The 23700-nt window shown below is 39.4% G+C and overlaps 1 protein-coding gene and 1 long non-coding RNA gene across 4 annotated transcripts in view; one reads left to right on the top strand and one right to left on the bottom strand.

Annotated features, from left to right (window-relative positions):
• Positions 1-23700, top strand: part of LOC138751771 (uncharacterized) — a 692174-nt gene that overhangs the window by 215017 nt on the left and 453457 nt on the right. The window lies entirely within an intron of this gene.
• odad2 (outer dynein arm docking complex subunit 2) overlaps positions 1-23700 on the bottom strand; it is a 355511-nt gene that overhangs the window by 140187 nt on the left and 191624 nt on the right. The window lies entirely within an intron of this gene.

Here is a 23700-nt window from a genome sequence, read left to right as displayed (position 1 = left end):
AGCAGATGAATGTGTGAGGAGCCAAATGAGATGGGGGAGATATTGAATGAATTCTTCTTGTCAGTATTCACTAGAGAAAAGGATATGGAATTGTGTAGGATAAGGGAGGCAAAAGAGGTAATTATGGAAAACATAAGGATTAGGAAAGAGGGGGTGTTGGAATTTCTGAGGTATATAAAGATGGATAAGTCTCTGGGTCCCGACGGGATTTTTCCCGGATCTTGAGGGAAGTCAGAGAGGAAATAGTGGAGGCTCTGACAGTGATTTTTCAACAGTCACTGTAGGAAGGTGTGGTGCTACGGGATTGGCCTGTTGCAAATGTGGTTCCTCTGTTTAAAAAGGGCTCCAGGTGTAGGCCCAGCAATTATCGGCCAGTAAGTTTGATGTTTGTGGTGGGTAAACTAATGGAAAGTATTCTTAGAGATAATATGTCTAAGTATCTAGAGGTGCAGGGATTGATCAGGGACATCCAACATGGGTTTGTGAGGGGAAGGTCATGTTTGACAAATCTTGTTGACTTTTTTGAAGAAGTGACTAGAAAGGTTGATGAAGGTAGATCAGTAGATGTGGTCTATTTGGGTTTCAGAAAGGCTTTCGATAAGGTTCCACATGGAAGGTTGGTGAGGAAGGTTCAGGGACTAGGGATTAATGTTGAGATATTCAGATGGGTTCAAGTATGGCTAGAAGATAGGCACCAGAGAGTCATGGTGGACAACTGTCTGTCAGGATGAAGGCTGGTGACAAGCAGTGTGTCGCAGGGAACAGTGTTGGGTCCCTTGTTGTTTGTCATTTACACTAATGATTGGGATGATGGAGTGGTAAATTGGGTGAGTAAATATGCAGATGAATCAAAAATAGGGAGAGATGTGGATAGTGAGGATGGTTTTTGTGGACTGCAGAAGGATTTGGACTGCTTAGAAGAGTGGGCTGAAAGGTGGCAGATGGAGTTTAATGTAGATAAGTGTGAAGTGCTTATTTTAGGAAAAATAATCAAAATAGAACATATGCAGTGAAGGGGAGGGCAATGAGGAATGCAGACAAACAGAGAGATCTTGGAATAACGGTTCATCATTCCTTGAAAGTGGATTCTCATGTAGATAGGGTGGTGAAGAAGGCTTTTGGTATGCTGGCCTTTATAAATCAGAGCATAGTTTATAGGAGCTAGGAGGTGATGTTGAGACTGTTCAAGGCATTGGTGAGGCCAGATTTGGAATATTGTGTGTAGATCTGGTCTCCAAATTATAGGAAGGATATCAATAAGGTAGAGAGGGTTCAGAGAAAATTTACTAAAATATTGCCGGGATTGCAGTATCAAGAATACAGAGAAAGATTGAGTAGACTGGGTCTTTATGGTTGAGGGGTGATTTGATTGAGGTATATAAAATTATGAGGGGAATAGATAGAGTAGATGTGAATAGGCTCTTCCCCTTGAGGATAGGAGAGATTGGAACAAGGGGTCATATGTTAAGGGATAGGGGGAAAAACTTTAGAAGTAACACGAGTAAGCTTCTTCACTTAGTGAGTGGTGGCTGAATGGAATGACCTTCCGGAAAGGTGGTTGCAGCAGGATCAATTTTGTCATTTAAGAGGAGGTTGGATGAGTACATGGATGTGAGGAGATTGGAGGGTTATGGTCAGGGAGCAGGTAGGTGGAACTAGTGTTGTTCACTTAAATCGATGTGGACTAGAAGGGTCAATATGGCCTGTTTCCATACTGTAATTGTTTATATGGTTTATATGGTTTATAAAGTAAATGTTGATAAGAGTGAAGTAATGCCTATGGTTGATATGGATTATACACAAAGTAAAAAAAAATACAAAATTTAAGTGGAAAAAAGAAGCAATTAAATATTTAGGAATAAAAGTAGAAATTTAAGTAATTTATTTAAATTAAATTATTTACCACTATTAAAAAAATTGAGGATGATGTTTAAAAAATGGAAAGATCTGCCAATAACTTTATATGTCAGGTAAATTGTATTAAGATGAATATTTTTCCAATAATACAGTATTCATTTCAATCATTACCCATTACGATACCAGAGAAGATTTTCCAAGAACTAAATAAAAATATAAATAAATTTATTTGGAGAGATAAAATGCCAAGAGTAGCCTTGGAAAAACTGACTTGGAAATTTGAACAAGGCGGATTAAGATGACCAAATTTTAAAAATTATTATAAAGCAGCTCAATTAAGATTCTTGTCCTCTTGTTATCAAATTGGAGAAAAACAACATGGGTCCAGATTGAAATGAATAAAATAGGAGAAATTGATTCAGAGTATTTATATATATCAATGAGTTTATTGAAAAATAAGACAGAAGTACTGATTTTAAAACATGTTGAAAGAGGAATTAAAAATGATCAAATACCTAAGGATGTTAAAACAAAATAAACTTATTCCTTTTACTTTGAATAATTCTTTATTTGATATTTGGTACAGTAAAGGTATACAGAGATAAAAGAATGTTTTTTAGTTTCCTTTTTTATAACTTTTGAACAAATGTAAGAGAAATATGAAATACAAGATAATACAATTTTTTCATATTATCATCTTAAATCATAAAAGGGAAATTAGGTGCAAATTTAAAACCCTCAGAACAAAATCAATTTGAATATTTAATTACAAATACATTTATTGATAAATTTATTACTAATATGTATATAAAATTACAAGATACAATGGGAAAAAATGAATTATATAAATCAAAACAAAAATGGGAAAAAAATCACCTTAAGCTGTGATTTGAGAAACTGAACATAATACTCAAGGTGTGGCCCAAACAAGACCCTTTATAACTGCAGTAAGCCCTTACTGCTTCTATATTTAAAACCTCTCACAATAAACGCCAACAGGCCATTTGCTTTTTTCACTGCCTGCTATACCTGCATTCTAAACTTCAATGACTGAGGTGAGAATGTGGGTCTTAAAGTAGTGACAAAAGTAGAGATGCAGAGAGCATTCCATTGTACATACTTATTCAGCAAGGCTAAAGCTAAAGAAGAACAACAAAACACTTTATTTGGCAAAGGCAGTAAAAGAACATTGAGTAAGGGACATGACCTGGCATCATGAATCGTAAGAAATATCCTAAGAAACTTTTATGGAAAAAGGATTGTGAAAATCTGTTCAAATGTTTTGGAAAAGTGGAAGTGTGTCTGTTTAAATATGCAATTTGTGACCCACGCTGCAGATGCCCTAATGATGAGACTAGCTGCTTGTGGCAGTGCTTCTTGCTGTAACAGAGTTCTCGCACTTTACAAAACAATAATAAAGCAAATATAAAGCATTTATATCCATATTTTCAATCTTTGTCAAGTAATCTCAGGTTCACCATGAGATTACAGATACACCATGACACCCAGGTCTCCTTGCACTTCCCTTTTTGCCAACTTGTCAACATTACCGTAAATGCCACCAAGGTGGATAACCTTATATTTTTACTGCATCTGCCATGCATTTGCCCATTCTCCAAATCTGTCCAAGTAACCCTGCAGCTTTCATTTTGTAATCTTCCTCACATCTCACATCCAGCTGAATGTCATCTGTAAACTTAGAGATATTACATCAATCTCTTTGTCTTGGTAGCTGGAATCACAGCACTGAATCTTGTGGTCTTATCTTTGGCTTGGCTTCGCGGACGAAGATTTATGGAGGGGGTAAAAAGTCCACGTCAGCTGCAGGCTCGTTTGTGGCTGACAAGTCCGATGCGGGACAGGCAGATACGATTGCAGCGGTTGCAAGGGAAAATTGGTTGGTTGGGGTTGGGTGTTGGGTTTTTCCTCCTTTGCCTTTTGTCAGTGAGGTGGGCTCTGCGGTCTTCTTCAAAGGAGGTTGCTGCCCGCCAAACTGTGAGGCGCCAAGATGCACGGTTTGAGGCGTTATCAGCCCACTGGCGGTGGTCAATGTGGCAGGCACCAAGAGATTTCTTTAGGCAGTCCTTGTACCTTTTCTTTGGTGCACCTCTGTCACGGTGGCCAGTGGAGAGCTCGCCATATAATACGATCTTGGGAAGGCGATGGTCCTCCATTCTGGAGACGTGACCCATCCAGCGCAGCTGGATCTTCATAAGCGTGGACTCGATGCTGTCGACCTCTGCCATCTCGAGTACTTCGACGTTAGGGGTGTAAGCGCTCCAATGGATGTTGAGGATGGAGCGGAGACAACGCTGGTGGAAGCGTTCTAGGAGCCGTAGGTGGTGCCGGTAGAGGACCCATGATTCGGAGCCGAACAGGAGTGTGGGTATGACAACGGCTCTGTATACGCTTATCTTTGTGAGGTTTTTCAGTTGGTTGTTTTTCCAGACTCTTTTGTGTAGTCTTCCAAAGGCGCTATTTGCCTTGGCGAGTCTGTTGTCTATCTCATTGTCGATCCTTGCATCTGATGAAATGGTGCAGCCGAGATAGGTAAACTGGTTGACCGTTTTGAGTTTTGTGTGCCCGATGGAGATGTGGGGGGGCTGGTAGTCATGGTGGGGAGCTGGCTGATGGAGGACCTCAGTTTTCTTCAGGCTGACTTCCAGGCCAAACATTTTGGCAGTTTCCGCAAAGCAGGACGTCAAGCGCTGAAGAGCTGGCTCTGAATGGGCAACTAAAGCGGCATCATCTGCAAAGAGTAGTTCACGGACAAGTTTCTCTTGTGTCTCGGTGTGAGCTTGCAGGCGCCTCAGATTGAAGAGACTGCCATCCGTGCGGTACCGGATGTAAACAGCGTCTTCATTGTTGGGGTCTTTCATGGCTTGGTTCAGCATCATGCTGAAGAAGATTGAAAAGAGGGTTGGTGCGAGAACACAGCCTTGCTTCACGCCTTTGTTAATGCTCAAACTACAGGGGAATCACGTTGCTCTCCATTGCAGGCAAAATCTTCGCTAGGATTCTACTAAATAGAATAATACCTAGTGTCGCCGAGAATATTCTCCCAGAATCACAGTGCGGCTTTCGCGCAAACAGAGGAACCACTGACATGGTCTTTGCCCTCAGACAGCTCCAAGAAAAGTGCAGAGAACAAAACAAAGGACTCTACATCACCTTTGTTGACCTCACCAAAGCCTTCGACACCGTGAGCAGGAAAGGGCTTTGGCAAATACTAGAGCGCATCGGATGTCCCCCAAAGTTCCTCAACATGATTATCCAACTGCACGAAAACCAACAAGGTCGGGTCAGATACAGCAATGAGCTCTCTGAACCCTTCTCCGAATCTTGTGGTACCACGCTAGTAACTGTCTGCCAATCTGAAAAGTCTCATTCATTACCACTCTTTGCTTCCTGCCTGCCGATCAGTTTTCTAACCAAATCAATACAATACCTCTTTGTTTTGCTCATAACTTGATGAAGGGCTCAAGCCTGAAACATTGGTTATGTATCTTTATGTAAAGTACCTGCTGAGTTTCCCAGCTTTGTGTTTTTACATTAACTCCTTCATTTTGCACATTAACTTCTTGTGTAAGACCTTATCAAAAGTCCCTTGAAAGTCTGAATACAGCATATCAATTGGTTCACCATTGTTCACTCTACTGGCCTCCAATCTGACAAACCACCATTTAGGGCCATCTAATGCCTCCTTCCATCAAGCCAATTTTGCTAAAGAAAAGAAGGCTGAAAAAGAATGGTGATGCTGATAGAGCTGCTATAATGGTAGCACCACAAGGTGTGGACCTTGTGGAGCAGAGACACAGTGCAGCTCCAAAGGGTTCAACCACCAAGTGTTAATGCGAGCAATTCCATGAAGGGGTTAGATGGCCTTTTAGAGGAGCTGATAGTGTTTATAAATTAAAATCTTGCAACCATGGGTCAGTGCCCAAGATGACAGCCCTTCTCCTCAGAAGTGCCCACAAGGGGTTGCAGACTCTGGGGAGCAGCGAACAGGCGCAGGGCACCCAAAATGGGGAGAACATCCCTCATTAAGGAGAAGTAGAGGAGATGACAGGACTACAGGACAGTGACCACAACAGCAGACCAACGAATGGCTCAGCAGCTGAGGGACCCATACAGGCTACAGGCGACTTGCACTCGGTGCACCTGGATGGACTGTGGGCTGTTGGAAATGGAATCATTTGAACCAGATAGAGAATCTAGGATTTGAAAGGGTGCTGAGGACAAGAAGGGCTCCCAAAGAACCTCAGGCACTGAAGGCTTCCTGATCATGTTGGCTCTGGAGGCCGATGGAGTCCGTGCGGCTGCAGAGATTACGGGAAAGCTGGAGGAAAATCCACAGGTATCCAAAGTCTCAGAAAGGACTAACTTTTCCTTCTCCTTCTCTCATACTGTAAGGGATTCCGGGTGACATTAATGGCAACTCTGTCTGCTTTATGGCAGGCAGAAGGCAATTTCATGTAGTATTATATGTTTTGTATGATTACATGACAAAAAAGGAATCTGGATCCTGATTTTGTATAGCTCATCCTGTATTTAGGGTATTAAAGCATCTGGACAAGCCCACCATGCTGGACCTTGTCTGAAGACATTGCCTCAGGACCAGAGATAATTTAATGATTTTATACGTCTGGTCGAGGATAATGAAAGCTGCAAATCTATCTAATTTACCACCGACCTCCATTTTACCTCTCAATTCCCACTCCTCTCACATTCTTTTTCCAGTATGGATCATCTCACAAGTTCTTTTCTCACCTACCTTCCACTTCAGGAACATCACTTGCACCTTCCTCATGTATAAGGTCATTCCTTTCACATGGGGAAGATGACAATGTACTTTCAAGACATCTGGTAGTAACATCCACCAGTTCATTTCTTTGGCCTTTTTTGGGAACAAGAATAGAGCTGAGGTTTGGGGACGAGGACGATAGTTGTGGTTTTATGGAAGGTCAACCTCATGGTGAGTGATCTGTAGCCTGTCTAAGTGAAAGAATATATTTGTCAGCCATTTACTAATTTAGACTGGTGGACTTAGAGCTTAGATGAGGAATAAGGTGAGGAAGCCTTTAGTCAAAGAGATACTGTTGACATTGAGTATTATTAGCATTCCTGAAACTGTTAACATCAACATCCTACAGGTCATTATTAACCAAAAACTTTGCTTGACTAGCCACATAAATACTGTACTTGCAGGAGCAAGCCTGATGCTGGGTAGCCTATTGCACAAGATTCCAAAGCCTTTCCGCCATCCACGATGCAGAAGTCAGCATTGAGACATTATTTGCCTCGATCTATGGAGCCCCAAGAACTCTTAAGAAACTTATCTCCATCCAGGACAAGCAGTCGATTCACCACACTAAACTTGCATTCGCTCTATCACTGATTCAAAGTGACTGTATTTTTTAATGTGGTCCAGCTCTGAAATGACTGCCCCAGCCCTTCATTCAGAAGTAGACTATGGTAAAAATTAAATTTGGCTATGCAGGTTGTAATGCAGTTGGTCACTTTGTGTGTAATGAGATAAAGTTTCTATTGCCCTGCCCTCATAGAAGCAATTGGCAAGTCCACTTTATCAACTTTGGATCTGTAAATAACATTTCTGAGAATCAGTACATTATCTCATGAAGCAAAAAAAATGAGAAGTAGAAAGAATAGATCTTTCAAACATGCTTTGCCATTTGACAAGATCAGGGCTAAGCTTCTAGCTACATTCACTGTTCGCGCAGCAGTTAGCACAATGCTATTACAACACCAGTGACCTGGGTTCGAAGGCAGCGTTGTCTGTAAGAAGTTTGTAAGTTCTCCCTGTGTCCACATGGGTTTCCTTCTGTTGCTCTAGTTTCCTCCCACCTTTCAAAACATACGGAGGTGTAGGTTAATTGGGATATTTGGATGGCACGGGCTCGTTGGGCAGAAGATCCTGTACTGTGCTGTATGTCTAAATTTAAATTTATAAATTTGACTTTCCCACCATCATTATATCAACTGAATCCCCCTGATTCAAAATATTTATCAGTTCTAGCCATATATATACACACTGATTAATCATTCACACCTGGAAGAATTGGGAATTTTAAGGATTAATCTTGTGAATGAAAATCTTTCCTGATTTTAATCCTACATGTTTACCCTCTTATCCAGAGAAATACATTCTAGTTCTAGATACTTTTTCCAAGGGTAAGAAAGTCTCTGCATCCATCCTGTCATACTCCTCTGAGATTCACGTCAAACCTCAAAACACTGGAGAACATACAGATACAGAAGCTTTCCCATAATCTCAGCCACAAAATAATCATGTAAACCTTGCTTGTGCTAATTTCAAGACATACATTTCTCTCAAAAGATAAAGAGACTAGATTTGTGTCATAGTAGTTCAGGCAATATTTTAAAATATTGTACAATTGTAACAAAATTTCAGTACTTTTGAAATCCGATTCTCTTGTCATGAAGACTAATGTATATTTTTGTTTTTCTAATTGTTTACTAAATTTCTGTGGAATAAGGACAACCAAATCTCTTTGAATATCAGTATTTAATCATTTTCCTTAGTTTAACAAATATTCTGTTTTACTGATGCTATCAAAATATATAATTTCACTATGTATTCAATCTGTCACTTTTGTCTATTGACCACCTTTTTCAACTCAATTGTATTTTTCTTTTGTATTAGTTTCCTGCTGGATTTTCCATTATCATAAATTTAGATCCCTTATACTTGTCCCTATATCTAACATTTGGACTGATGACTGGTGAATTTTAAAAATTTAGACATACAGCACAGTAACAGGACCATTCAGCTCACGAGCCCCTGTCACCCAATTGACCCACAACCCCAGAATGATCTATTGAATGGCGGGAGAAAACCGGAGCACCCGGAGAAAATCCATGCAGACACAAAAAGAACATCAACTTCTTAGAGACAGCACCGAATTCGAACCCAGGACACTGGCGCTGTAACAGTGTTGCACTAACAGCTACGCTAAACGTACCACCCATAAATTGTCTAAACTTGTCAGTCAGATTTGTCAAATTTGCCAGGTAGGTGAAAGGGACTGACAGGTTGATGTCTATGGTTAATATATTGCAAGTTAATTGCAGTTATAATTTTGATATTTATAGGAGAGAGATTTGAAATTAACATCTTGCTAAACTAAATAGCACAACTTCTTTATCATCCATGGTTAACAAACCTGAAGCTGGGGACCCATTAGTTATCAAGGATATTAACAGTTAAGACTCAAGTACTGATGTTTGGAACACTGCATTTACTAGTCTGTCAACCTGAAAATTACTGATTTATTCCTACACGTTGTTCAATGTCAATTTAGAAATTTTATTCATGCTAACATGTCACCGAAAAACACATAATCATATCTTTTACGCACACATCAGATGCTTTATGAACATCTAAATGTACTGCATGTTTTAATACCCCTTTAAATACTCTGTCACTTTCACATTAAAGACTCACTAAATTTGATAAATATGGTTTTTATTTTGCTGTTCATATTTTTTTTCAAATGCCAAGTTGCCACATCTTTATTTTTCTGACAACTTGTGTTCAGTCCTTTGACATACCATTAAATTATTTTTTTTTTGTCAATGGAAATTCCCAGGATAGTGCTGTTAGGGATAAACAATGGTAATACTGTTGAATGTCAAAGCAATTGATGAGCCTTCTATTTGGTGCAGATGTTAATTTTTCATATATTATTTCACATACAATTGTAATAACCTGATGCTTCATTGATTTATCCCAAATCTCTGCCTTCAATTGATTAACCAATCCTCTATCCATGCTAATCCATTACTCCCAACTCTGTGCATCCGTACCTTATGCAGAAGAGTTTTGTACAGCAACTTATCAAATGCTTTCTTGAAATCAAGTTATTCACCTGTTCCCCTCCATCCTTTGCACTCATTATTTCCTCAAAAAATTCCAGTAAATTAGTAAAACATGACCTGTCCTTCCTGAAAATATGCTGTCTCTGCCTAATGAAAACATTTCTATCCAGATGTGCCTCTCTATTTTTTCTTTAATGATAGCTTCAAGCATTTTCCCAACTATGGATGGAGTTTATGTGCTTTGAGGTCCCGAGTATATTTAGCAACTCAATTGCAGACTGTATAATAAACCAATGCTATATGATTGAATTTCCAATAAAATATGTTAGTTCTGTTATTATCCTTGTAAACATTTTATTGGACCTTCTGCAAGTTCCTATATACAGGGAATAAAACTGTAGAACTGGCATCTAACCAATGTTTAATACAAGTTTAATTTAACCCTGCTTTTATAGAGTGATGGAGTCATACAACATGGAAACAGGCCATTTGTCCCACCATATCCATGCCAACCAGTGATCATTCATCCATGTAAATCTCATCTTATTGTACTTGGCTCATAAATTTATATGGCCAAGTAATCCAAGTGCTCATCTAGAGCTGTCATTCTCAATTCTCAATGGGGTTCCTACACTTCCCCCCACCCCTCCCTCTGAGGGCCACCACACAGCTGCACAAGTAAAAGTCTTGTATTCTTTTCACGTCACATAACACAATTTATTTTTGCAGTCAGTAGGAGAGAAGTATGGACAAAACCAAAACCTGACTGCTTCACAGAGTTCTAGGGAGGTCATAGTCAAAAAAAATGAGAATGGCTGATCTGGAGACTTCTGCAATTCTATAAGCAATTCTGCTTCCACCACTCTCTCCAACATTGCACTCATCACTTTCTGGATGAAAAATATCCCCCTCAGATACCCTATGAATCTCTTAATTTTACCATTAAGTGATGTCTTTTGTCTCTTTTTAATTTTTTTTTGTTTTTATAATAAACATAATACAATGAAGTAAAAGGAACAAACCCTAAAATACAATATTAAGATAAAACTTCAAACTGTATAAACTTGGTCGTCCCCCCCCCACCTCCACTGCAATGGGTGAAAAAAAATCAAATGTATTATATAAAAAACCCCACCTAAACTACTCTAATAATATAAAAAGGAAAAAAAAAACTAACAAAAAGCAGCTAAGCAGCTTATCCTAAGGGTTACATATATTTTGTAGTTTTTGGTTCCTTCTGTAAATCAAAAAACAAAGGTAAGGTTATATCTCATCGGGAAGAGTAAATACATTTAATCAAATTAGAAACATTTATATCATATGAAAATAAGACATAAAAGGTTGTCATGTACCTTCAAATTTCACTGATGAATCAAATATATGATATCTAATGTTTTTCTATGCTTAGACAGGACATAATATGAGAAAACCATTGGAACACTGTTGAAGGTCTAAAGTCTTTCCATTTGAATAGGATGGCTCTTCTAGCTAATAATGTAAAGAAGGCCACACCCATTGAACAGGCACAGAAAAACTCCCTATGTCTGGGTCAATAACCCTGAAAAGAGTAATTATTGGATTGCGTTTTAGCTCCACCTGGAGTATACTTGAAAAGGTATTTAAAAATTACTTTCCAATAGTTTTCTAAGGATGAACAAGGCCAAAAGATATGTGTCAATGTAGCAATTTTAGATTTGCATCAGTCACCAATAGGGTTAATATTAGATAAAAATATCTTTGGACATGTGAACATGATGCACCACTTTGAATTGGATTAATGAATGTTGGGTACATAGAGAAGATGTTTAAAAATCTTGTCCCATAGATTGTCAGAAAAGGGTCTTACAAGTTCCAGTTCCAAGCTTTTTTGATCTTATCATGAAGTACTGGATTTAATTTTAATAATCTATCACATATAATTCCAAGTAATCCTTTCTGAGAGGGATTCAATTGAAAAAATATTGTCGACTTTAAATCTGGTGTATATTCAAATAGAAAATCCAGTAATATGGTATTTAAGAAATTTCTAATCTGTAAATAGTAAGTCATATTTACTTAAAAGCTGTTCAGAAGACATTAAACAACCTTCTTTAAATACAATTGTTCAAGAAACAATACCTTTGATTTTCCATATAGAGAAAGATTGATCAACATTAAACAACCTTCTTTAAATACAATTGTTCAAGAAACAATACCTTTGATTTTCCATATAGAGAAAGATTGATCAATTATTGATGGTTGAAAAAAGTAAAATTATGAGAGATAGCATAAGATAAGAAAACGTTTTTCAATTAAAACATTTTCTAAATTGGAACCAGATTTGTAATATATGTTTGAGAATTGGAAAAGATATATTCCTATTTACCGAGTGGCACAAATGAGATTTCTTACTTCTTTTTTTGAAATAGAAGAAATGCCGGCGTGCGGTAAAATAGAACTGAATAAAATAAGGAGATAGAAAAGTAGAAGAATTTATATATAAATGGGATGCAAAAATGATGGTTGCTGATGACAAAACACCATTGTTGAAGCATTTGATTAATATTTGAATAAAATAAATTATGAAAATGGTGTAAGAGGACATATATCGCCTAAAATGCCTTTGATTAATTTTCAAAAGATTATTAATTTTTGGATACTTGGTTTCATAAGAGGATAATAAATGTTAAAGATTGTTATGAAAAGGATCAATTATCATTATTTGAGCAATTGAAAAATAAATATGGACTAACTCTAAATACTCTTTTTTTGTTATTTTCAATTAAGAGCATATTTGAGGGTTAAGTTAGGACCAAACATGTTGTTACCTTGTTGTACTGAAACATAGAAACATAGAAAAAAGGTGTAGGAGTAGGTCATTTGGCCCTTCAAGCCTACATCACCCTTCATTATGATCATGGCTGATCAGTACCTGGTTCCTGCCTTCTCCCTAATCCCCTTGGCCACAATGGCCAAATCTAACCTACACTTAAATATTGACAGGGAACCAGCCTCAACTTCTTCCTGTGGCAAAGAATTCCACACATTTACCACTCTCCGAGAGAAGAAAATTTTCCTCATCTCAGTCCTAAAAAAATTCCCCCTTATCCCCTGGTTCTGTTTTTTCCCAGCATTGGAAACAACCTTCCTGTGTCTAGTCTGTCTAAACCCTTAAGAATTTTATAAATTTCTATGATCCCCCTCAATCTTCTAAATCCCAGAGAATACAAGCCTAGTCTATCCAACCGTTCTTCATAAGCGAATCCCTCCATCCTCAGTATCAGCCTAGTGCACCTTCTTTGCACCCCTTCCAAAGCAAGGATACCCTTCCTCAGATAAGGTGCCCATAACTGCACGCAGTACTCCAGGTGTGGTCTCACCAAGGCCCTGTACAGCTGCAGCAAGATCTTCCTATTCCTGCACTCAAATCCTCTCGCTATGAACGCCAGCATACCATTTGCCCTCCTCATCGCCTGCTGCACCTGCACACCCACTTTCAACAACTGATGCACAGCAACACCCAAGTCTCGCTGCATCTCCCCTTTTCCTAAACAGATACCATTTAAATATTAATCCTCTTTTCTGTTCTTACCTCCAAAGTGGATAATCTCGCATTTATCCAAATTATATTGCATCTACCATGTCTTGGCCCTCTCACCTAACTTGTCAAAATCACCCTGCACTCTCCTAGCATCCTCAACACAGCTAACCCTGCCACTCAACTTCGTATTGTCTGCAAATTTTGAGATACTGCTATCTATTCCCACATCTAAGTCATTGATATATATCATAAACAACTGCGGCACCAGCACTGAGCTGGTATCCCACTGGTCACTGGCTGCCATTCTGAAAAGAACCCATTTATTCCTACTCTTTGCTTCCTGTCCTTCAACCAATTCTCTATCCACCTCAATACCATACCTCCTATACCATGCTCTTTAAGTTTATACGCTAGTCTTCTGTGTGGAACCTTATCAAATGCCTTACTAAAGTCCAGATATACCACATCCATTGGTTCTTTCCTATCCACTCTACTGGTTACATCCTCAAAAAACTCTATTAGATTTCTCAGACATGATTTTGCCTTCACAAAACCATGCTGACTCTGTGCGATGATACCACTACTTTCCAAATATACTGCAATTGCATCTTTAGTAACCAATTCTAGCACCTTCCCTAGTACCAATGTTAGGCTAACTGGTCTGTAGTTTCCCGATTTCTCTCTCCCTCCCTTCTTAAAGAATGGGGTTATGTTGGCCGCCCTCCAATCCTCAGGAACTAATCCAGTATCCAAAGAGGTTTGAAACATTATCACCAAACGCATCCACTATTTCCTGGGCTACTTCCTTCAGCATTCTCAGATGCAGACTATCTGGCCCCAGGGATTTATCCGCCTTTAATCCCTGCAATTTAACTAATACAACTTCTCAACTTACAATTATTTCCTTTAGTCCCTTCGTCACAATAGATCCTCGATCCTCAATAATTTCCTGTAGATTAGTTATGTCTTCCTTGGTGAAGATAGAACTAAAACAGTCATTCAAACAGTCTACCATACCCTTGTTCCCCATGATCAACTCACCCGTTTCTGTCTGCAACAGACCCACATTTGACTGAACTAATCTCTTTCTCTTAATGTATCTATAAAATCTTTTACAGTCATTTTTTATGTTTCTTGCCACCTTCCTCTCATAATCCCTTTTACCTTTTACCTTTCCTAATTAATCCCTTTGTCCTCCTCTGCAGAACTCTGAGTTTCTCCCACTCATCAGGGATATTGTTCTTTTTGGCTAACTTGTAAGCTCCTTCTTTGGATTTGACACTCTCTCTCTTGTTAGCCACAGATGCACTACCCTCCTCAATTTATTCCTCATACAAACTGGGATGTACATTTTCTTCACTTGCTCCAAGCTATCCTTAAACAATTGCCATTGCCTTTCTACCGTTAGTCCTTTAAGTACCATTTACCAATCTATTTTAGCCAATTCACATCTCACCATCAAAGTTACCCCTCTTCAAGTTCAAAACCTTTGTATCTGTATCAACTCTGTCACATTACATCCTAATGAAGAATTCCACCATATTGTGGTCACTCTTGCCCAAGGGGTTCCTCACAACAAGACTGCTAATTAACACTTCTCCATTACTCAATACCCAGTCTAGAATGGCTCATTCCCTCGTCAGTTCCTCAACATGCTGATTTAGAAAACAATCCCGCATACATTCAACCTTACCCTTACCAATTTGGTTCACCCAATCTACATGTAGATTAAAGTCAACTGCCGTCCCTTTGTTGCATGCATTGCCAATTTCCTTCATGACTCCTTCACTAACCTCACTGCTACTGTTTGGCAGCCTGTACACTACTTCCACTAGTGTCTTCTGCCCCTTCATGTTTCGCAGCTCTACCCATATGGATTCCACATCCTCTACACTGATATCCTTCCTTTCTATGACATTCACCTCTTCCCTAACTAACAAGGCTACTCCACCTCCTTTTCCATTCTGTCTATCCCTCCTGAATGTCGAGCTCCCAGACACGTTCCCCCTGAAGCCTCGTCTCTGTGATCCCAACTATATCATAGTTATTAATAGCTATCTCCACATTCAATTCGTCCACTTTATTACAAATGCTCCTTGCATTAAGACACGAAGCCTCCAGCTTTTCTTTAACCACACTCATCTCTTTTACCATTATGTAAATAAATAGCTCTTTTTGATTTCACCCCCCCCCACCCCCCACCCCCCCACTTTTACTTGCCTGCCACTAATGCTTTTCACCTTGTTTCCTTTTGCTTCTATTCTCATTTTACACCCTTCTGACTCTCTGGACTTGGTCCCATTCCCCTGCCACATTAGTTTAAACCTTCCCCAACAGTGCTAGCAAACAAACCCCCAAGAACATTGGTCTCGGCCCTGCTCAGATGCAGACCGTCCTGTTTGTACCAATCCCATCTGCCCCAGAACATGTTCCAATGTTCCAAGAATCTGAAACCTTCGCTCCTACACTACCTTTCAAGCCACAAATTCATTCTAGCTAACTTGTTGTTCCTACTCTGACTAGCTCGTGGCACGGGTAACAATCCAGAGATTGTTAACTTTGAGGTCCTACTCTTCGATTTACTTCCTAAATCCCTAAATTTATCTTGTAGGTCCTCATTCCTTTTTTTTCCTATGTCGTTGGTACTGATATGGACCACGACAGCTGGCTGTTCTCCCTCCCCTTCCAGAAAGTCCTGCAGCCGCTCTGAGACATCCTTGACCCTTGCACCAGGGAGGCAACACATCATCCGGGAGTCTTGTTTGCAGCCACAGAATCTCCTATCTATTCCCCTTACAATGGAATACACTATGACTATTGCCCTACCACTTCTCGTTAGAGGAGGTACTGTTAAGAAATTTATATCTATGATATATTTTTTACTACATGCAGGACACCTAAGCGTGGATTTCATAAATCCAGACAGAACAAGATTTGAACATTGTAAATGATGAAAAAGATGGGCAGATCTATGTAAAGACTGTATGATTAATACTATAAACTTAAGGTATAGATTAGTTCAGTATAATTTTCTACATCAATTATATGTTGCACAACAGAAATTGAATAAATTGAAATCAGATTTATCAGATCAATGTTTTAGATGTGGTGAAGATGTAGGGACATTTTTGCATTCAACTTGGTCTTGTCCTAAGATAAGATCTTTAGGGTGGATTTAGGGAATTTTTTTGGAATAAGTTACAAGTGTTGTATTTATGCAAAGTCCAGATTTATTTATATTTATTGAAGGAACAGGGCCTAAATTAAATTTGTCAATATTTCAATTGGAATTTTTTAAAGTTGCATTAGTGGTGGCAAGGAAATGTATGGCAGTTACTTGGAAATCAGATGTATATCTGCACATGGCAAGATGGAATGCAGTGATTCAAAGCTGTATCCCTTTGGAAAAAAATACATATAGTTTGAGAAATAAATATTCTATGTTTCTGCAAATTTGGTGCAGAAAATTAGGCTTAAATTTATAAAATTGTCATTCCTATGCCTCTGGACCTGTGAGAATCTCCTCTGAATTGTATTGAAGATCTTTAACTTGTGTGTTAGATGACATCCCTCTGCACAATCCAGAAAGTCTTTTTCTTTCTTTTTTTTCTTCTTTTAATCTATATAACTATATTGTAGCAGGGGCATAGCGCGGTATTGAGAACCGCCACCGTCAGTTCACAGACTTATCTAACACATTGCGGGCTAGCAGTGCTGGGTGCCAAAGTACAGCGAGTGGATCAGATGAAGCCCCTGCCTAAAGGTGCCGGGCACTAATGGCTCATAGCTTTAACCGACCAACAGCTGTTCATTAACGAGCTCATTAAAAGGTCTATGTCTGCAATAAATCAGTCTTGAGTTGACTACCTTTGAGTGTGTTTGCCTTTATTTAGTAGCATTTACTGTAATAGCTGCTACAAATTAGTGACCCCGAAGTTAAGATTCAACGAATTTGAATCATTATGGAACAGGAGGAAAGTTCAACAGCAGCAACAACTGCCGCCGCCATGACAGTTAATGGAGTTCGGCTTCATTTGCCTCCTTTCTGGACACATCAGCCTCAAAACCCAGATTTGTCTTCAGGGTATAACGGCAGAAGACACAAAATTTTGGCATGTTGTGAGTACATTGGATACAGCCACTGCATCCCGAGTAAGCAAATTTATTGCTCATCCTCCGGGAGAAGACCATTTCACCAGGTTCCACCAGTTTCTTCTTGACACATGAGCATGGCATGTATCTTTTGAACATGGAAGGCCTAGGTGACAAGAATCCATCAGACCTGATGAATGAGATGCTGGCTTTGTCAGATGGTCATTCCCATTGTCTGCTTTTTGAAACCTTATTTATGTCAAAACTTCCAGCTCACGTTGCCATACCCATTGGTAACATGGATTTCTTCCATCCCCATGACGTGGCTCGAGAGGCTGACAGGCTCTATCATACACCTACACAAGTGTCTGCCTGAATACATCCAGGTTTTGCAGCTGAAGCATCTCCTGTATCCTACCAGCCTCCTGTATCTGGAGTCCAATCCAAGAAAGAGGAACATGCTATTGTACATTGAGAGTGGTGTTTTTACCATTGCTGCTGGAGAAAAAATGCCCATAAGTGCATCCAGCCATGTATCTACTACAAAAAGAAGTTGGGAAATGAGAGAGCCAGCTGCCAATAGTGGCCTCGGCAGCTGGGATACATACAGGCCTATTGTAACTTCAGGACGATGTGGGTAAGCGCAAATTTCTTGTAGACACAGGTGCTGAAATTAGTTTGTTCCCGCCTGTATGTGTGGAATTTGGTATCTGTCAGGTATAGTGACATCATTAAACCAATGGTAGTCACTGCCGGGTCTCCATCTACCTGTCTTCTTGGGTACCATATGCAAAGGTGAGGCCCAAGGGCTCTTTGAGCGTCAGATGATACCCAATTCTTCCATTGCTTTAAATTCTGCCTTTGCTTGCCGCAATTTATCAGCCACCAGATGAAGAGCCCTGGCATGGACTTTCTATTTTGAAAGGATGCATAAAAAACTCCACTTAACCCTGCAAGCAGCAAATGGAACTGCCATTCCAAGTTTCGGCACTAGACAAGCCACAATCGGAATAGGTGGAACCACGTTCTATTGGAATTGTGTCCTCACTTCTGTCGCTCAACCCATTTTGGGTGTGGCTTTTTTACATTCCCACGAATTATTGGTAGATGTAAAATGCAGAAAATTAATTCACGCCACCACTTTCAGACATATCTACTGGCGTGCATCAAGGGGAGAGTTTCACAGCTCAGAGTACATACGATACGCATATACTGCTCTACTTAACGAATTTCCCCATATTCTCACCCCTAACTTCAGCACCTCAAGAAGAGCCCATGGTGTGTCTCATTAATAGACACATCAGGCCCACCGGTTCATGCCAGGGCTCGTCGTCTGGTGGCTGATAAATTGCAGCAAGCAAAGGGTATCATCTGACGCTCAAAGAGCCCTTGGGCCTCACCTTTGCATATGGTACCCAAGAAGACAGGTGGATGGAGACCCGGCGGCGACTACCATTTGCTTAATGGTGTCACTACACCTGACAGATACCCAATTCCACACATACAGGATTTCACCGCCCATCATTGCCGCATATTTTCAAAGATTGATTTGGTTAAGGGATATCATCAGATACCGATTCATGAGAATGATATTCCCAAGACAACAATTATTACGCCGTTTGGTAATTTTGAATTCCTCAGAATGCCATTTGGCTTAAAGAATGCCACGCAAACTTTTCAGTAGCTTATGGACACTCTAGGCAGAGATTTAGACTTTGCATATATTTACTTGGACAACATCCTTGTAGAAAATCAAAATGAGCAAGATCACCGCCTGCATTTGCACCGCCTTTTCCAACGGCTCCAAGACTTTAACCTTGACAAGTGCCAATTTGGCAAGTCAACCATAGAATTCTTAGGGCATAAAATTACAGCAGACGGCATATTTCCGTTATCAGGCAAGATTGACGACAATCGTAAATTCTCCAGACCTGTTACCGTCAAAGGGCTACAGAAGTTTTTGGAAATTATAAATTTTTATCATAGTTTTATTCCCAGGATTGCTGACATCCTGCGACCCCTGTTTGACATCATCTCTGCTCCAAACAAAAACATTACCTGGACTGCAGAGGCATAAGGCCACATTTATGTCCACCAAAGAGCATTAGCCAAAGCAGCAATGCTTGTGCATCCAAATCCTGAAGCTGCTTTGACACTTAGCACAGATGCCTCAGGAACAGCTGTGGGTGCAGTTCTGGAACAATATGTCAATGGCCATTATCAGCCCCTTGCCTTCTTTAGTTGTCATCTAAGACCAGTGGAAATGAAGTGCAATGTCTTTGATCGAGAACTATTAGCACTTTATCTGGCTATAAGGCACTTTTATTATATCTTGGAAAGTCGATATTTCACCATATCCTACGTTTCGAAGTTTACTATGGACATACGTCATATTTCGGGAAGGGACAATCTGGTTATAGTTGTGCTCTCTGGCTCAATAGTGTGCCATATTCAAGGTGGAATCAACATTGCTGAACTAGCTGCGGCACAATCTGCAGAACCGGATATACAGGCATACGGTACAGCTATTACTGGACTTGACATTCTACAGGTGGCACCACAACAAGGTCGTCCAGAACTCCTTTGTGATGTATCATTGGGCTATCCATGACCATAGGTCCCATTATCTTGGAGACGGTGTCTTTTTGATGACATTCACAATCTATCACACCCATCCATCAGGACTTCAGTCAAAATAATGTCAAACAACTACATGTGGCATTGTCTGAAAAAAGACATTGCGCAATGGGTACGAACATGTATATCCAGCCAATCTGCGAAAATTCAACACCACACCTAGGCATCCCTGCAGCCTTTCCTGACAATATGCAGAAGATTTGAGCATGTGCACATGGATGTGGTTGGACCATGACCAGTATCACAGGACATGAGGTATATTCTCACAGTAGTAGACTGCTTCACACGCTAGTCAGAGGCCATTCCATTACCAGTCAGTGATACTGAGGCATGTGCTAGAGCGTTCATCTTAAATTGGATTGCTAGATTTGGAGAGCCTATACACATAACTTTGGACCATGGACCACAGTTTACTTCTGCGTTATGGGGTTCCTTGGCTCGTTTTTGTGGTACACAGTTGCACCACACTACTGCGTACCATCTGAAGTCCAACAGTCTGGTGGAACGTTGCCATGGACAACTTAAATCTTCACTGAAGGCCTGACTCACCGGCCCCAACTGGGTCGATGAACTACCTTGGTTTCTACTAGGAGTATGAACATCTCCAAAAGATCTGTCTACAGAATTGATGCATAGTACGGCCCTTATGGTTCCAGGAGATATTCACTTCACAAGCAATTTAAACATGAACATCCTGCAACAACTCTGCAAGGGTATTGCTAACAGCAAACCATCGTCTACCAACTGGCATGGCAAACCTAGACAACAAGTGCCCCAATCACTATTAAACACTGAATTTGTATTCATAGAAGACAGGTTCCAGGGGCACCATTACTAAAACCATATGAAGGACCATTTCGTGTGATTAAGAGAGATGGAGTGATATGTACATTAGACATCGGAGGGCATCCGCAGCTATTCAGTGTGGACAGACTTAAATCTGCCCATACGGACCCTACTTCACCAGTTCAATGCCCTCAACCCAGACAAAGTGGACGTCCGCCTAAGTCAAGCGTATCTGGCATCTTAAGTTACGGTGACGATTCTGGGGGGAGGGGGGCACCGTCAGTTCACAGACTTATCTGATACATCGTGGGCTAGCAGGGCTGGGCGCCAAAGTACAGCGAGTGGATCAGATGAAGCCCCTGCCTAAAGGCACGGGGCACTAATGGATCATAGCTTTAACATGCTGGTCCTGTGGACCAGCAGCTATTCACTAATGAGCTCATTAACAGGCAGGGAATAAAAGGTCTGTGTATGTCTGCAATAAACCAGTCTTGAGTTGACTACCTTGAGTGTGTTTGCCTTTATTTAGTAGCATCTACCGTAGTAGCTGCTACAATATTATATTTTTCATATTGGTTACTTTGAGGGAGGGTGTTCTGGGGATATATGTAATTTTTAATTTGTTTCCTTTTGAAACATGTATTATTAAAGTAATTCTTGAATACTGCATGTATGGAAAAAAATTAAATAAAATCTATAAAAAGATATATTTCTTTTGCTCTTGGAAAAACTAAATGGAATAGAGGCACCCCCAATAAAGAGGCCATTAAATAATGGTGTATATATCTCAATTCTAAATCTGTCCATAATGGACGATCCAATTTATCAGAATAAAATATTCAAAAAGTTAGATAATGAATATTAGCAGCCCAATAATAAAATCTAAAATTAGGTAAAGCCATACCTGCATCTTTTTTCAATTTTTGTAAATGAAATTTACTAATTCTAGGGTTTTTGTTCTTCCAAATAATGGAAGAAACTTTTGAGTCAATATTATTTTTTAAAGATTTCAGATGAAAACTGGAATCGCTTGAAATAAATATAAAAACTTAGGTAATATTATCATTTTAACTGCATTAATATGACATTAAAGATAATGATAAATAGAGGAGAAAAACTGAGTTTATGTAAATCTTCAAATCTTTTAGTAACTTTAACCCCTAAGTATGTGAAATTATCTCTAAAAAATCTTTAATGAAACTTGAGTGTAGGTAGGGACCTGCATATTAATCAGAAAAAGTTCACTTTTGTATATACATTTATATCCAGAGGAAGAGCTGAATGGAGAAAATACAGACAACATAACTGGGATAGATCTTTCAGGATCTGAAATAGAAACTAAAAAATCATCTGCATACAAAGCGACCTTTTGAGTTGCTCTGTCTCTGACAATCCCTTGAACCTCATTAGAGTATTGCCAGAGGTTCTAAAGCTAGATCAAATAGCAATAGGTAACCCAAGTGCTCATCTAGAGCAACCATTCTCAATGGGCACCCTACACTTCTCCCCAGCCCTCCAGGAGCCACATCACCGCTGCACAAGTAAAAGTCTTGTTTTCTTTTCATGTCACATAACATAAATATTCTTATGTCTTTTTATGCAGTCGGTAGGAGAGATGTATGGACAAAACCAAAACTTGACTGCTTCATAAACTCACACACAGCGAAAAAAAGGCTGAGAATGGCTGATCTGGAGACCTGAAATTCTGTAAGCATTTCTGCTTCAACCACTCTCTTCAGCATGGCACTCACCACTTTTTGGATGAAAAGTATCCCCCTCAGATACCCTGTAAATCTCTTAGTTTTACCATGAATTTATGTCTGTTGTCTTTATCTATCTCTGACTTGGTTAAAGGTTCTTCCAGTCAACGCTAATTACACTCCTCAAAATTTTATATTCCTCAATCATGTCCCCTGTTAATCTCGTCTGCCCCAGGAGAAATATCCCAGCATCTCCATCTCTCTTTGTAGCTGAAATTCTCCTGGCATCATTCTGGCGAATCTCCTCTGCAATACCCACCCACCCCAAGCACTACCACCTTTTTTTACAGTGCAGTGACCAGAAATGCATGCAGTACTCTAGCTGAGGACTGACCAATGTAAAGTTGGAGGTAATCTCCCAACTCCTGTATTTAATGCTCTGACAAATAAAATGAACCTTAGTGCTTTTTATGTAAGTAAAATATGTTCAAAGTATTTTGAAGATTCCTGCATTTTATTGAGTTTTTAATAGTAAAATCTCAATATAAAAAAAGTGTACTATAAATGTCAACCTACAGTCAGCATGCTACTTTGGAGTAGATGGTTCAACTTTTCAAAAAATCAAAACCATTTTGTTTACATTCCCCTGAGATAAAACTTTTAAAATTATTCTTTAAAGATCTGCAGCAGAAACATTCCAGATGTCTCCAGATTTGATTTCTTTTTAATCCAGTTTCAAATTAATATTAAGTTTACCAAGAGAAAATGCCAAAAGGAAAAGGAACAATTTTGTCTGATTATGCACCACTTACATTGTCACATACTGTAATATCAAATGTTATTTTTTTCCTCCACTTTATCAGTGGGGTTTTGTAAGAATGGAAATGTGAAGAAATATCCAAACTCACAAATAACTGTGCTAGCTGAAATATAAGGTTTTATGAAGACATTTCAAATGAAGGTAAGGATTTTGTAATCAATACACTGGGGCAACAATAGACTAATTAGAAGTCAGCAATGATTAAGAAAATGCTCTGATGAAAATCAATTGCATTAAAATGTCAATTCTGTTTTTAATTTCTCTACACATGCTACATGACCTGTTCAGTACTTCCTGCATTCTCTGGTTTAATCCTTCATAGTATTTGCTCCATTGAAACAAGTTAGAAAGCTATCTCCTTACTTTCTGGACATCTAGAAACAATACTGGTATGTTGGTGAACTTATGCAATAAATTAAGTGACTTCA

This window comes from Narcine bancroftii, chromosome 1 (assembly GCF_036971445.1).
Source record: "Narcine bancroftii isolate sNarBan1 chromosome 1, sNarBan1.hap1, whole genome shotgun sequence".
Lineage (NCBI taxonomy): Eukaryota > Metazoa > Chordata > Chondrichthyes > Torpediniformes > Narcinidae > Narcine > Narcine bancroftii.
This window is presented reverse-complemented; position numbering and strand designations above follow the sequence as displayed.